The sequence below is a fragment of the Nicotiana attenuata genome, chromosome 11, assembly GCF_001879085.1.
Source record: "Nicotiana attenuata strain UT chromosome 11, NIATTr2, whole genome shotgun sequence".
In the NCBI taxonomy this organism is placed as follows: domain Eukaryota; kingdom Viridiplantae; phylum Streptophyta; class Magnoliopsida; order Solanales; family Solanaceae; genus Nicotiana; species Nicotiana attenuata.
This window is the reverse complement of record NC_031999.1, coordinates 52,143,333-52,157,222: the sequence shown is the minus strand read 5'-3', so window position 1 is coordinate 52,157,222 and position 13,890 is coordinate 52,143,333. Positions and strand designations below refer to the sequence as shown.

The 13,890-nt window shown below is 40.6% G+C and overlaps 1 long non-coding RNA gene across 1 annotated transcript; it reads right to left on the bottom strand.

Moving 5' to 3' along the window:
- Positions 1,471–12,031, bottom strand: LOC109234519. Its single transcript, XR_002069261.1, has 2 exons — positions 11,488–12,031; positions 1,471–1,881 (listed from the first exon to the last, which is right to left on the bottom strand). It is a non-coding gene; the product is annotated as an uncharacterized LOC109234519 (long non-coding RNA).

The following is a 13,890-nucleotide window of genomic DNA, read 5'->3' as shown; positions in this document are numbered from 1 at the left end:
TAATGTTGTAAACTTCTCTTGTTGGGTGAGTGCGCAAGTTGAGGGTACTTACTGGTAATGAGTCGGCTCTTGAGGTAGGGTGGTTACAGATAGTCTTTTTTTTGAATTGATTGAATTGAAATTTTTATACTTGGGCATGTTTAAAATGGAAAAAATGTGAATTTTGTATGTTTATGCTTGATTGCCGATATCAATCATAATCAAGGGTAGAGTGTATGGTTAAAAATTGAAGTGCTCCTCTCTAGTTGAGATGCGTACATAGTTGGGGTGTAGTTGATAGTACCATTGCTCGAGGACGAGTAAGTGTCTAAGTGTGGGGGTATTGATATTTAGCTTAAAGTATATATTTATATGTATATCGCCTCATGTTTTACTCGTGTTTTGTGGATTTCGGATGTAAAATGTAATGATTTATGTTAATTCGTGGTGTTTTTATATGTAGAAATCATCCGGAGACAAGAGGAGGCGAAAGGTGCGAGATTAGAGCCAAAACGGAGAAAAATAAGAAAATGTTGAACTCCGGTGCCACAAGCAGCGCCCTACGCCACCTGCGGCGCCGTTTACAAAATGCTCAATTTACTAGCGCTAGGGCCAGTGCCCCACGCTACCTTGGGCGTTGGTGACGGGAAACTTCTCCAACTTTGTTCGGGACAAGGTTATTTTAGCCCAAGACCTACCCAACACGTATAAAAGTAAGCCAAAGCCTATTTTGAGGGGGGGAGACGCCACTTTGAAGAGAAAATATACACCAGAAACATTCAGGAGTGAGGAGATCTCAATTTTCTTCATCTTTTCTTAGTATTTTCAATTATCCAACACTTATGAAATTGTTTGATACTATCATGAGTGACTAAAACCCATAGTTCTGGGTTTTTATCTAGCCACGAATATTGTTGTTTAACATTGACTTAACCTTTATTATAATTCACCAATATATGGTGTTTTCTTCAGTTCTGTGATTAATGCCAGCAGTTAGGTTCTATTTACATCTATGCTATGCTTGGGAAAGCCATGTTTAGATTAGAGAAAAATTGAACAGAGCATGATCTTAAGTCTAGGGGGGGAGGGGGGGAGGGGGGGGGGGAAGATTTGTGGTTAGGATAGGAATATACCTAGTCACTGTGCTTAATTAAATATCGTAATCTTAATGTGTTTTTAATAGACTCATTTCATAGGAATATAGACGTTAATCTATTTTGAATAGGTGGTTAGTACTTTAGGAGAAGGCTACGAGAGAAATTATTTGATTAATTAGCAACCATGACTGAATTATATGAAAGGGAGAGCTGACGAGAGCACAATAGGATTAGTGAATCGATCACAACCCTGGAATATTTGTCTAAACTGAATACACAATAGCCACTTTGTTGTTTGATAATTTTGTTACTAGTTAGAATTATTATTTAGTATAATCACACTTTCAAACTCGGATTGACTCTACTGAATAACAATCTTGGTGAAGTTGGAGGGTAGTTAATACAAGTCTCTGTCAGTTCGACACTCGACTTATCATTTTATTACTTGAACGGCCATGTATACTTGCGTGTGCGTTTTGGAGCAACGTTAACAAACCATCAAGACTTTACATTATGTTCAAAACCGGTGAAGACGATAATTATATCTCCACGGCACTTGAAAGTGAGGTTGGTTCCCACTTAAGGATATAGGGACTGTAACACCAGCTAGTGCATATATTGGAGACAGAAAAATTCAGTAAAATCCCATGATTCATTCCTCATGTTTTGCGTTGAGATTACCCAGTTCTTCCTGTGTCTTTAGTTCACGAGCCGAAGTCCAGTGAAGACAACTTTATACCTATACTTTGAGCAATATGAGCAGTTCTTGCTGATGTCTGAGGATCTCTACGAAGAGGCTCCGGATCTAGAAATGAATAATGATATTGAAGTAGCATAAGCAAATCAGCAAGCACTTAACAAAATAATATCATCTACGGTAATTGGATGGACTGGAGTGGCACTAAGACACAAAATAAACTCTAACAAATTAAAGCAAAGATCGAAATTGGAAATTGTCTAATTCATGTTACTACAGACACGCATCTTACCTCTCAAGCATCTAATTCAATTTTCTCACAGGAGTCCAACTTACCATGCACCCAAAGGTGTGGCCTAGTGGTTAATGAAGTGGATGAGAATCATGCGGTCTTAGGTTGAAATCCCAGCGGAGGCAAAAAACTCTAGGTGATTTCTTCCCATCTAACAAAGCCTCGGTGGATAGACCTGTTACCGGTGGGAGGTGGGAAGCTTTGGAGCAAAGGAACTTTTCCTGTCTTCCACCAACAATGCAAGTGAAAAATCAAGATGCACCATAGAGTTTTTCCATCTTTTCGACTTGATTTCTTCCGTTGTGCTTTACATGGATTATTTTTGTTCTTTTGCTTGGGTTGAAACTAAGCGCCAATAGAACCTTGCCTTTTGATAATATAATCATTCTCTCCGGGCAAGAGTAGAACATTGTCATTTAATGTTTACAGGTTAAGGAGTAGTTTCGAGTTTATCTATTCTGCAAATAGATTGACTAGACTTCGACAAAATCCAATGTGGAAAACAAAAAGTTAAAGCAACGAGAAAATCAAAGAGTAGAATCCATTGCTATAGATTTTCTATGTTTGTTTGAAGTGTTTCAAACTAGTAGACATTATTCCTCTGTTACTTTCTTTTTTACATGTTTCTGTAGTGGTAGTGGAGTATAGAGATGGGCGTTTAAGAAATGCTCTTAAATAAAGAATAGGGAAACAACATTAGCGCAACTGCTTTTTAGTTCAGGAAACAGGTGTAAAGGTTGAAAAAGGACGATATTCTTGAGAGTAAAAGCTACATTTTGGGGCTAATGCTAGGGAGAAGTGACCTTACCTCCTTTTGTAAGTAGTGGAGGAATTGTATACTGTAGCCGGAATGTCCATTAGCTTTTTTTGAAGGGAAAATCTCACTTTATACCCATTAAATTCAAACTATTTACCCTTAAATACCCATACCTACACTATTTACTTTCCCTACCTATGCAATCAATACTATTTACCCGCCCACATTAGAATATCCATGCATCGAATTACTGTTGTGTATCTAGCAACTGGTATCTATACATGTGACAAGACGATTTGCGTGATGACAGAAGCTGAGTCTATGCATGGTTCCCAATATTGTAAAGTTCTTCGAAAGTTTGTCACTGGACATTTCACATAGATGTAGTTTCGAAGTGCCATAGCATGATGCTTCATAAGAATCAGGTACCAGTCATTCAATCTAAGGCGGATAAAGTGATGGCCGAGGTAGAGGCGGTCGTGGCCCTCTACCGAGCCGATGCTGAGGCCGCGAACGCTCGAGCAAAGGAAATTTCCGATGCTGTCGAGGTTCGATTATCCTTCATTGCCGATCATGCTAAGCGCCAGTCTTGGAGAGAGACTCCCGAGGAGATTCATGCTCGTGGCTTTGACCTCACGGCTGATATCGAGAATGCAAAAGTGCTAGAAGCCAAAGCCGAAGCTTTGCTCTCTGATGATGATGACTCCGAGAGTGCGAGAAGGTCTGAGAACGGAGAAGGTGAAGATGAAGCTCCTAGGAAGATTAGGCACTTAGAATTTTTTTCTTCTTTTTGGAATTTTGTGTAAGACCCTAAGTGGTCTTTGTAAATATTCTCGTATATATGAAAGATCCTATCCAATTTAACTCTGATTTTTTGTTTTGTGAAAACTTTATTTTTCTTTCGCCTTATGATAATTCCAATATACTTTAGGCCTTGTGAGGAATTTAACTCACTTCGTTGCCCCGTGAAAATTTTGTTCAAATCAGATTGCTATAATTTCTATAATCGAGTGAGTACTTGCTCGAACTCGGAGTGGTAAAAACCCTTGGGTTTTGGTTAAGTGAGGGTGAGTCCTTAAGCTCAATAATGTAATGGCCCTTAGGCTCTTTAATCGGTCCTATATGGCCTCAAAATAGTGGTTTTTTCCCTTTTTCGGCTTAAAAGTTTAATTTGTTAAGCCTTAGCATGAGATAAATCTGTACCCATTAGGATTTAGTGTTGGCAAAAAACTTTTTTATGCCTTAGCATAAGTTTGTTCAATTTGGTACCTCTTAAGGTTTTCAAGGGTCGACTTTATCGAAACCCTATGTAAATTTGCCGAGGTAGCCCTTTTTAAACCTATTTTATTAAAATATTTGAAGGCCTGTTTGATTACGGAATTCGGACGTCTCCGAACCGTGTTAGTTTGGCCGCAACCTTTAACTTGATATTTGCCCATTGGGCTTGTCTATCGATTATACTTCAAACTGGTTTGAAGTATTAGTCCCAGAGTGGGGTGGTCGTGGCCCATAAAATCGAGCATTGCTTTTTTAAGGTCTTAAGATTTCAAATTTTAACAATCCGAGCGTGTCGATTTTCGAACGACAGTCCCCGAGTACGGAGTTAATTGCTCGAGCTTTAGTTGTGATTGGCTCTTGAGCAGGTTTCAATAAAATATCATAAGTACGAAATTGTAAAGTAGAAATTTCACTAAGGCATGGAACATCTGATAAGGAAAAAGTACTTCTTTCAATAGATCATTCATGCGTACATGTTTTGTCGTTAGGGCTCGAGCAATCTACATGGGCACGGTTCGTTTGACCGTTTGGCCCTTTGTAAAGTTTTTCTATCGAGACCATGTTGACACGAAGCATCTCTCTTGAAAACATAACATCCGAGGGTGATGCTCCCTAGTATCCGAGGTTGATTGTAAAGAAGCCTCGGATACTGTTGAATTGTCCCCAGGTAGCACATATAATTGTTGCCTCGTTAAAAACCTCGCCGGAAAACCTATTTGGGACAAAAACCGATCTAAGGGAAAATGAGTGCAACACGTGCTTTAAAACCTGAAGTCTTTGTGTTGAAGAGTTTCTCACTGTCTTCGATAGAACACCTGTAATAGGTTTGTGTTAAATATAAATGAAAAGGGATGGAGTCATAACTTAGCAATAGTATCCTTTGAGGAGTGATATGTTCCAATTATTTGGCAGTTGTTCGCCGTTCATCGTGCCAAGTTTGTAAGATCCCTTTTCGATGACACCAAGGACCTGATATGGTCCTTCCCAATTTGGGGCCAAGTTTCCCTCATTTGGATATCAGGTGTTGAGGGTGACTTTTCTCAGAACTAAGTCCCTTATTTTGAAGTGTCGAAGATTGGCTCTTCGATTATAATATCTTTCTATTTCTCGGCGGCCATTCGAACGAGGGAGGCTTCCCATTTTTCGTCTAAAAATTCGAGGCTTGTGCTCATAGCCTCGTGATTTGATTCTTCCGTTGTGTATCAAAACCTGACGCTTGGTTCCTTGACTTCGACTGGGATCAGAGCTTCGGCGCCATATATTAAGGAGAACGGTGTTTCCCCCGTACTGGATTTTGTCATTGTCCGATATGACCAAAGGACTTTGGGCAAAATTTCTCTCCATTTCCCTTTAGCTTCGTTCAACCTTTCCTTTAGGTTTTGAATGATGGTCTTGTTCGTTGATTCAGCCTGTCCGTTCACACTGGGATGATACAGCGTCAATAATATCCTTTTTATTTTGTGATCTTCAAGGAACTTTGTTACTTTGCGGCCGATAAACTGTTTTCCATTGTCGCACACTATCTCGGCGGATATCCCAAATCGGCATACGATGTGATCCCAGATGAAGTCTATAACTTCTTTCTCTCTGACTTTCTCGAAAGCCTGTGCTTCAACCCATTTAGAGAAATAGTCAGTCATAAATAAAATGAACTTAGCTTTACCTAGGGCAGATGGCAGAGGACCAATGATGTCCATCCCCTATTTCATGAATGGCCACGGGAATAGGACTTAATGAAGTTGCTCTCCGGGTTGGTGTATCATTGGCGCATGCCTTTGGCATTTGTTACATTTTCGAACGAACTCCTTAGTATCTTTTCCCATACTGTTCCCAATAATATCCTGCTCTGATGACTTTGTGAACCAATGATTCGGCACCGGAATGGTTCCCGCAAGCGCCCTCGTGAATTTCTCGTAGGACGTAGTCGGTGTGTCCCGGACCCAAGCATATTGCCAACGGCCCATTGAACATCCTTCTATACAGTGTTCCATCTTCGGCCAATGTAAATCGTGCAACTTTCGTTCGAAGAGTCCTCGATTCCTTAGAGTCCGAGGGAAGTTTTCCGTTCTTGAGTTAATCAATATATTTGTTCCTCCAATCCCAAGTTAGGCTTGTGGAGTTTATTTTGGCGTGGCCTTCTTCGACCATTGATTTTGAAAGTTGTACTACAATCCCCGAGCTAATTTCATCATCTTCGACTGATGAACCTAAGTTTGCAAGGGCATCGGCCTCACCATTCTGTTCTCGAGGTACATTCTGTAGGGTCCATTCTTTGAACCAGTGTAAGGTTACCTGCAATTTATCCAAGTACATTTGCATTCGATCTTCTCGAACTTCGAAGGTTTTGTTGACATGGTTAACCACGATCTGAGAATCACACTTAGCCTCGATGACCTCAGCTCCCAAACTTTTAGCCAACTCGAGACCTGTAATTATGGCCTCGTACTCGGCCTCATTGTTAGTCAACTTAGGGGTTTTGATAGATTGTCTAATCGTATTACCTGTGGGTGGCTTCAAAACGATGCCTAGCCCGAACCCCTTCACATTCAAAGCACCGTCTTTGAAAAGGGTCCACACCCCCGAGGATGTGCTCGATTTTAGAAATAGCTCCTTTTCGACCTCGGGCACGAGGGCTGGTGCAAAGTCGGCCACGAAGTCTGCTAAGATTTGAGAGTTGATGACCGTTCGGGGCTGTCCACGGCCCATTTGGCTAGTCGGCCCGAGAGCTCGGGCTTGTACAGAATGTTGCCAAGGGGATAAGTGGTTACAACACAAATTGGGTGACATTGAAAATATGGTTTTAATTTCCTAGAGGTGCTTATTAGAGCAAGCGCTAATTTTTCTAAGTGTGGGTACCGGGTCTCTGCTTTACCTAAAGTCCGACTAACATAGTAAACAAGAAATTGCATACCTTGTTCTTCTCAGACTAAGACACCACTTACCGCGACCTCCGAGACTGCCAAATATAAGTAGAGTTGCTCGTCCGCTTTTGGAGTACGAAGTAATGGCGGGCTCGAAAGGTACCGCTTTAATTCTTCCAGTGCCTTTCCGGGGTCCAAGTAAAATTGTTCTTCTTTATAAGAAGTGAGAAGAACTTGTGGCTTCGATCAGAATATCTTGAGATGAACCGGCCTAAAGCAGCTATCCGTCCTGTTAGCCTTTGTACGGTCTTAACACTGTCCACGACTGTGATGTCTTTGAATGCCTTTATTTTATCGGGGTTGATCTCGATTTGACACCATAAAGCCGAGGAATTTACCTGAACCGACCCCAAATGCATACTTCACGGGGTTGAGCTTCATGTTGTACTGTCTCAATATGTCGAAGGTTTCCTGCAAATGTTTCAAATGGTCCTCTCGCGTAGGAACTTAACTAGCATGTCATTAATATACACCTCCATTGATTTACCTATTTTTTCTTCGAACATATGGTTCACTAGGCGTTGATAATTAGCACCATCATTTTTAGCCCAAACGGCATTACATTATAGCAATAAGTACCGTACTTAGTGATAAATGAGGTCTTTTCCTGATCCTCCAGGTTCATTTGTATTTGGTTGTACCCGGAGTGGGCATCGAGAAAGTTGAGGATCTCGTGGCCGGCCGAGGCATCGATCATGCGATCGATATTCGGCAGCGGAAAAGAGTCCTTAGGGCATGCTTTGTTTAAGTCTTTGTAGTCTACACACATTCTAAGTTTATTCCCCTTATTGGGGACTACAACTACGCTTGCTAACCACTCGGGATATTTTACTTCCCGATGTACCCTATTTTGAGAAGTTTGGTTACCTCATCTTTGATGAGTGCCTGATTTACCTCGGACCGTGGCCTTCTCTTTTGCTTTACCGGTCTGAACTTCGGGTTTAAACTCAATCAATGAGTGGTGATCTCCGGTGGGGTCCCTGTCATGTCAGGGTGGGACCAAGCAAAACAATCTATATTTTTAATAAGGAATTTAACGAGTTTTTCCCTGAGCTCGGGAGTTAACCCCGTGCCCAGGTATACCTTTTAATCGGGCAGATGCTCGATCAGTATGACTTGCTCCAGCTCTTCGGCCATCGACTTTGTGGCGTCGGAATCATCTGGGGTTGCGAAGGTTCGAGGTGTCATACAATCATCATCCTCGATATTTCCTGCTGTTCCGATGCCGGCGACTATGGTTGCTATTTGACATCCTATTTTTCCTTTGATTCTGGTTCCTTTGTCGATGTTAGTGCCGATACCGGTATTACTTCATCAATTGCGAACATCCCTTTAGCTCCTGGTTGCTTGTCGTACACCGTGTTGACTCCTTCCGGTGTTGTGAATTTCAAGACTTGATGAAGCGTTGAAGGTACTGCCCTCATATTATGGATCCAAGGTCTTCCGAGTTGCGCATTGTATCTCATATCTCCTTCGATCACGTGGAACTTCGTTTCCTGGATAGTTCCGGCCACGTTTACTGGCAACATGATCTCCCCTTTGGTTGTTTCACTCGCCATGTTGAAAACGTTAGGCACTCGAGCTGCAGGCATGATCTGATCCTGAAGGCCGAGTTGCTCCATGACCCTCGATCGAGTAATATTTGCCGAGCTACCTGGATCAACTAACACACGTTTAACTTGAATTTTATTCATAAGGATAGATATTACCAGTGCGTCGTTGTGAGGTTGTTCAATCCCTTCTGCATCCTCATCATTGAAGGATAAGGTATCTTCTGGTAAGTAGTCCCGAGTATGCTTCTCCCTTGTGATTGTGACTTTGGTGCGGTTGAATGTCAGACCCTGAGGGATATCAACCCCACCGACGATCATAAAAATCATGTGTTGCGGTTCCTCCTGTTCTTTCTTCCTGTTTGCGTCCCTACCTCTGAAGTGATTTTTTGCTCGATCACTAAAGAACACTCGAAGATGACCTTCGTTGAATAAACGAGCTACCTCCTCCCTTAATTGTCTGTAGTCCTTGGTTCTGTGACCATGATTCCCATGGTACTTGCAAATTTGATTCGGATTCCTTTGAGCTGGATCAGTTTACAAGGGTCGGGGCCATCTAGTATCCTTATTCGTCCAATGGCTGACACAATACCTGAAGCATCGATGCTGAAGTTGTATTCCGATAACCGTGGTGCTTCCTTAGGCTCGACGTTTTTATCGAAGCCATTCTTACTCATGAGCCCTCGAGAATTTTGACCTCGATCATTCCTTCCATCATTTCGAACGGGACTACATCCTGGTCCGTTGTTTCTTCGATCTGCGCTATATGGTTGGTATCGATATCTATTCGATCGTGGCTCTCTGTCGATGTCCCTATGAATCCTATCTTCAGACCTGTTTGGGTAAACGAAACCGTATGGAGCTCCCAACTGATCATCCTCGACCCTGATCTTTGATTAGTATCGATTATGCACATCGGCCCAGGTCACTACTAGATATTCAATCAAATTTTTCTTTAGTTGACGTGATGCTATCGAACTTTGCTCGCTCAAAGCCTGAGTAAAGGCTTGGACAACCCAATCATCGTAACCGGGGGTAGGTCCATGCGTTCCATCTGAAATCGAGATACGAACTCCCTTAGCATTTCATTGTCCTTCTGTCTCACTTTGAAGAGGTCCAACTTCCTGGTCGTGACCTTTATTGCTCCGGCGTGCGCCTTTACGAACGAATCAGCGAGCATGGCGAAAGAATCGATGGAATTGGGCGGCAAATTGTAGTACCATATCATTGCCCCCTTTGATAAAGTTTCTCCAAAATTTTTTAACAAAACTGATTCAATCTCATCATCTTCTAAGTCATTTTCCTTTATTTCGCATGTGTACGAAGTGATGTGTTCATTAGGATCGGTGGTCCCGTTGTACTTGGGGATATCTGTCATACGGAACTTCTTAGGAAGAGTGTCACACCTCCTTTTTTACACACCTACCTCGAAGGATAATGTATAAGGGAGTTTTTCTACTTTAAGTGACATTATTCGAAATGGGATTATTTATTCATTTTTTGTTCAAAGTCGCCACTTGGGATGGTTTGTTTTTTGGTGTCCCAAGTCACCAGTTTATTTTAAATCCCAAATCGGGGAAAATTCGACTTTCCTTGTGAAGTCTGCGAACCAGAAATTCTGAATAGGGAATTCTGTTAACCCGGGGAAGGTGTTATGCACCCCCGGATTCCGTGGTTCTAGCACGGTCGCTCAAACTATTACAATTGGCCTATTATCTGATTTTGATACATGTTTTAGCCTATGGTATGATTTTAGAATTATTAACCGCTTTTGTATTAATTTTAAAGAAGATTTATCGTTGTCTAAAACATGTCTTTGGACCGCGTCACATGAAATGCACCCGCAATCCGAAACACATTTTATTCAACGTTATTAGGATTTGAATTTGGTCACATGAAATGCACACCCGAGTTTAGGAAAGTAATATTATTAAAATAACGCGCCTAAAGCAACTACGCGTTTTTAACTTTGCGAGGGCCATGAAAATTTGCTAAATGGCACGCCTCGAATTCTAAGGATTAAATCAAAATTAATTAAGTGAGGGCCATGCAATTGTCATTTTTGTTTGGCATGGCACACCTCAAAATATTTTAAATGATCTGTACTCAATTAAAGCAATCTACGGAGGTTCATTATCTAATCTTTCTAAGTCTACTTTAAGATTATTGTATGCTGGGAGTCCATCAGAAACTCACTTGCGACCGCGCCATTGTAATTGGTATAGAGATTTAAGGAATAAAGTAGACAAGAAGTCTTATTTCAATTTGCCATGCCTGAAAACAAATTACCTGCTCATAGACAAATCCAAATCAAAGGCAAATAAGCAAATAAGGATCTTGCAACAGCAAGTTGGTAACAACTGATAGCGTCAAGTACTTACCAAAGCATTAGGATATGCCAAAATAAGAGCATTTAACTGTTATCTAATTATTCATCAACTATTTTTCCTACAATGACTATCCTATTTTTCTTAGGAACCAATTTGAGAGTCGAGACAATTAGTTGCTTATCTTTTGGAGAGAGTATTTTATTTCCGAAGGACTAAGTGACAAAATGAATAATATTATTGGCAACCAATTGAGTTCTGAACATATATCTGGCAAGAGCATTCACTAACACTAGGGATCTCAATCACAAATCTCAGCAAAATAATTGAACTACTCATGTGAGCAAATGAACCATCAACTTTCAATATAAGAGGACTCCACCGAGCCTATACCAGATTCAAACAATGCAACCAAGCCAATATTTAATTCACCCACTGACATGCTTTCAAAATTGGAAATTAACAGAGGGAGAAATTCTAATTAGTTTATATGATTAAACACATGGAATCTCAAAATTAGGTAGAAACGTACCAACCCAAATCCCATTCACGATTCAATGAACAAAAAAAAAAAACTGTATAATCATACCTATTAGCTGAAACCATATTTGGAAGACAAGGAGGTCTAATACATGTTCGGAATCAATAGCTTGGAGCCCAGCATAAGCAGAACCAACAGCACATAGCTTCACACCTCGGGTCCGACATACAACTCGAACAAACCAGAAATTGAGAGGATAATGCAGCGGAAATCAACACAGCTTTCCGATTGAAAAAACAACGACTAACAAACAGTAAATCACCATTGAATCCACTTTAAAAATCCAGAAACACAAATGAAATTATGGCTTCGAAGCAGCGACAACTCTCAAATTATTTTGGATTTAAAATCCACCCAGAAATCTACTGTTTTTCCTTCTCCGTTTCAGACTTCTTCCCATTTGGTTTCCGAATCTCAGATTTTTCGGATTTCAAGCTCTTTTTTATTGGGAGGTCATGTGAGTGTGAGTGAAGGAGTAGAGAAGAAGAGGGAATAGAAGCTTGATTTTTGGAGCAGATTTTCGCTCCTCTCTGTTCAGAAGAATGAGAGCGCCGCTGCTCTGTATTTTCTAAGGGTTCTCCAAGAATATGGCCAAATCTGATAATGTGTAGGTTTATTTAGGGATAAGGTACCATTATACAGGTTAGGGATTAGGTTAGGGGTATGGGGTCTATGAATTATGGGCTTGAGAATTATGGGCTAGGTAAGAAAATTTGGGTCTAATTTGGGTACAAGAACTAGCTCAATATCCAAATAAATTTTTTTTCTTCAAATTCTTTTTCTTATCTTTGTTTTTCTTTTTCTTTAATTAAAAATCCTAAAAATAAAAATCCTAGGTTATCTAAAAATGTGAAATTAAACTAATTAAAAAAATTATAAAAGCTATTTAATCCTAAATTAAAAGAGAGAAAATCAATAAAAGGAAAAAGTGTAAAAATGAAGTACTTTTTGGTGATTTTCAATTTATATAAAATAAGTAACTACCGATTGATCCTAGAATGTAAAACTAAAGCCTAAATGTCATGCATGATAAAACTCAAATATGCACAAAATGCAAACAATTAAATAAAATTCTACAAAAAATTTTAAAAAGGCCGATAGTTAACAAAAATATATTTTCATGGGATTTTATAGGAGTATTTCGTATAGGGCAAAAATCACGTGCTTACAAAGGGCTTCGGAGCTGCACTTTGAGGAAAAGACTTCTGCACGAACTTCTTCAAATCCAAACCCTATAGGATCGGGGGTGCCCCCGGTATTTGGTCAACTCGTGAGTTTTACGTTTCTACCTTTTTGTCATTAGCCTCGATTTTATTTTCACCTGATTCTGTCCGTTTAGTGAGCTCCTCGAGCATTTTCATGATGGCGGGATCAGTTCCCGATCCATTATCGTTCAATTTTTTCTGCACGGGTTCGACCCTATGAGCAACATTCCTGTGATGTATCGAGTTCGATTCTGCTTGGGGCTCGATTCTGATTTTGGAGTTGCGCTATCGCGACCTGCTGAGTTTGTAGCATGTCAAATATCATTCGAAGGCTAATTCTGTCTCTTTCGCCATTTCGTGTGTTTCGATAGGCTGCTTGGGCGTCTCTGCGGACGCTAACTTCAGGGTCGGCGCCTAAATCTCCCTGAATGGCGACATGAGAATTGACATCAACCGGATCCACGGCCTGTGGCGCGTCGCGATTGATTGGAGGTTCTCCGTTTCCCGCGGAGACTACGTGTTCGTTTTCGCCATGAAGACCAATGCCGGTGTCAGTTTGATTCCTGAAATAAAAAATACTCACAATAACAAGCCTAAAAGTAGTGTGTGTTATGATGGTTGTTAAAATATTAAGCAATCACTATTATCCTTAGCCCCACGGTGGGCGCCAAACTATTTACTCTAAAAATCGAATAACAATTAAACTTGTAATGTGGTTTAAGGATACGTGATTTCACTTAATACCAATTGATTGATTGATTTAGAGATAAGTGATGGGAATTGTCAAGAATATAGAACAAACCGATGTTTGGACAGTGTCCTTGAGCTAATGAACCCTCGAGAGTAGCAAAGTAAGAATAGTTAAAGAACAATAAGTTGATGAACAATAGAGAAATATTATATTGTCTTGATCTGTATGAATTTAAGGTGTCTACAATTGATGGGGACCCCTCTTTATATACAAGAGGAATCCTAATTGTGGTACAATTCTAATTACGGAAGTAAATCCCATGATTGATACAAATAACCGCCCTTGATTTGATCCGTTCCGAGATTTTCGCCGTGATCTCCAACCCGTTACGGATATTTTGCCTTCCCGTTATTACGCTCGGCTCGAAGCTGATCATATCTGGTCTCGGTCGTCGGGGACCTCGATTTTGATGGGTGCCTCGATCTCAGAACTCGGTACCTTCTCTTTGTGCTCAGACCTGGTCCATTACGAGGCTGACCCTCGATGCAGTTCTCG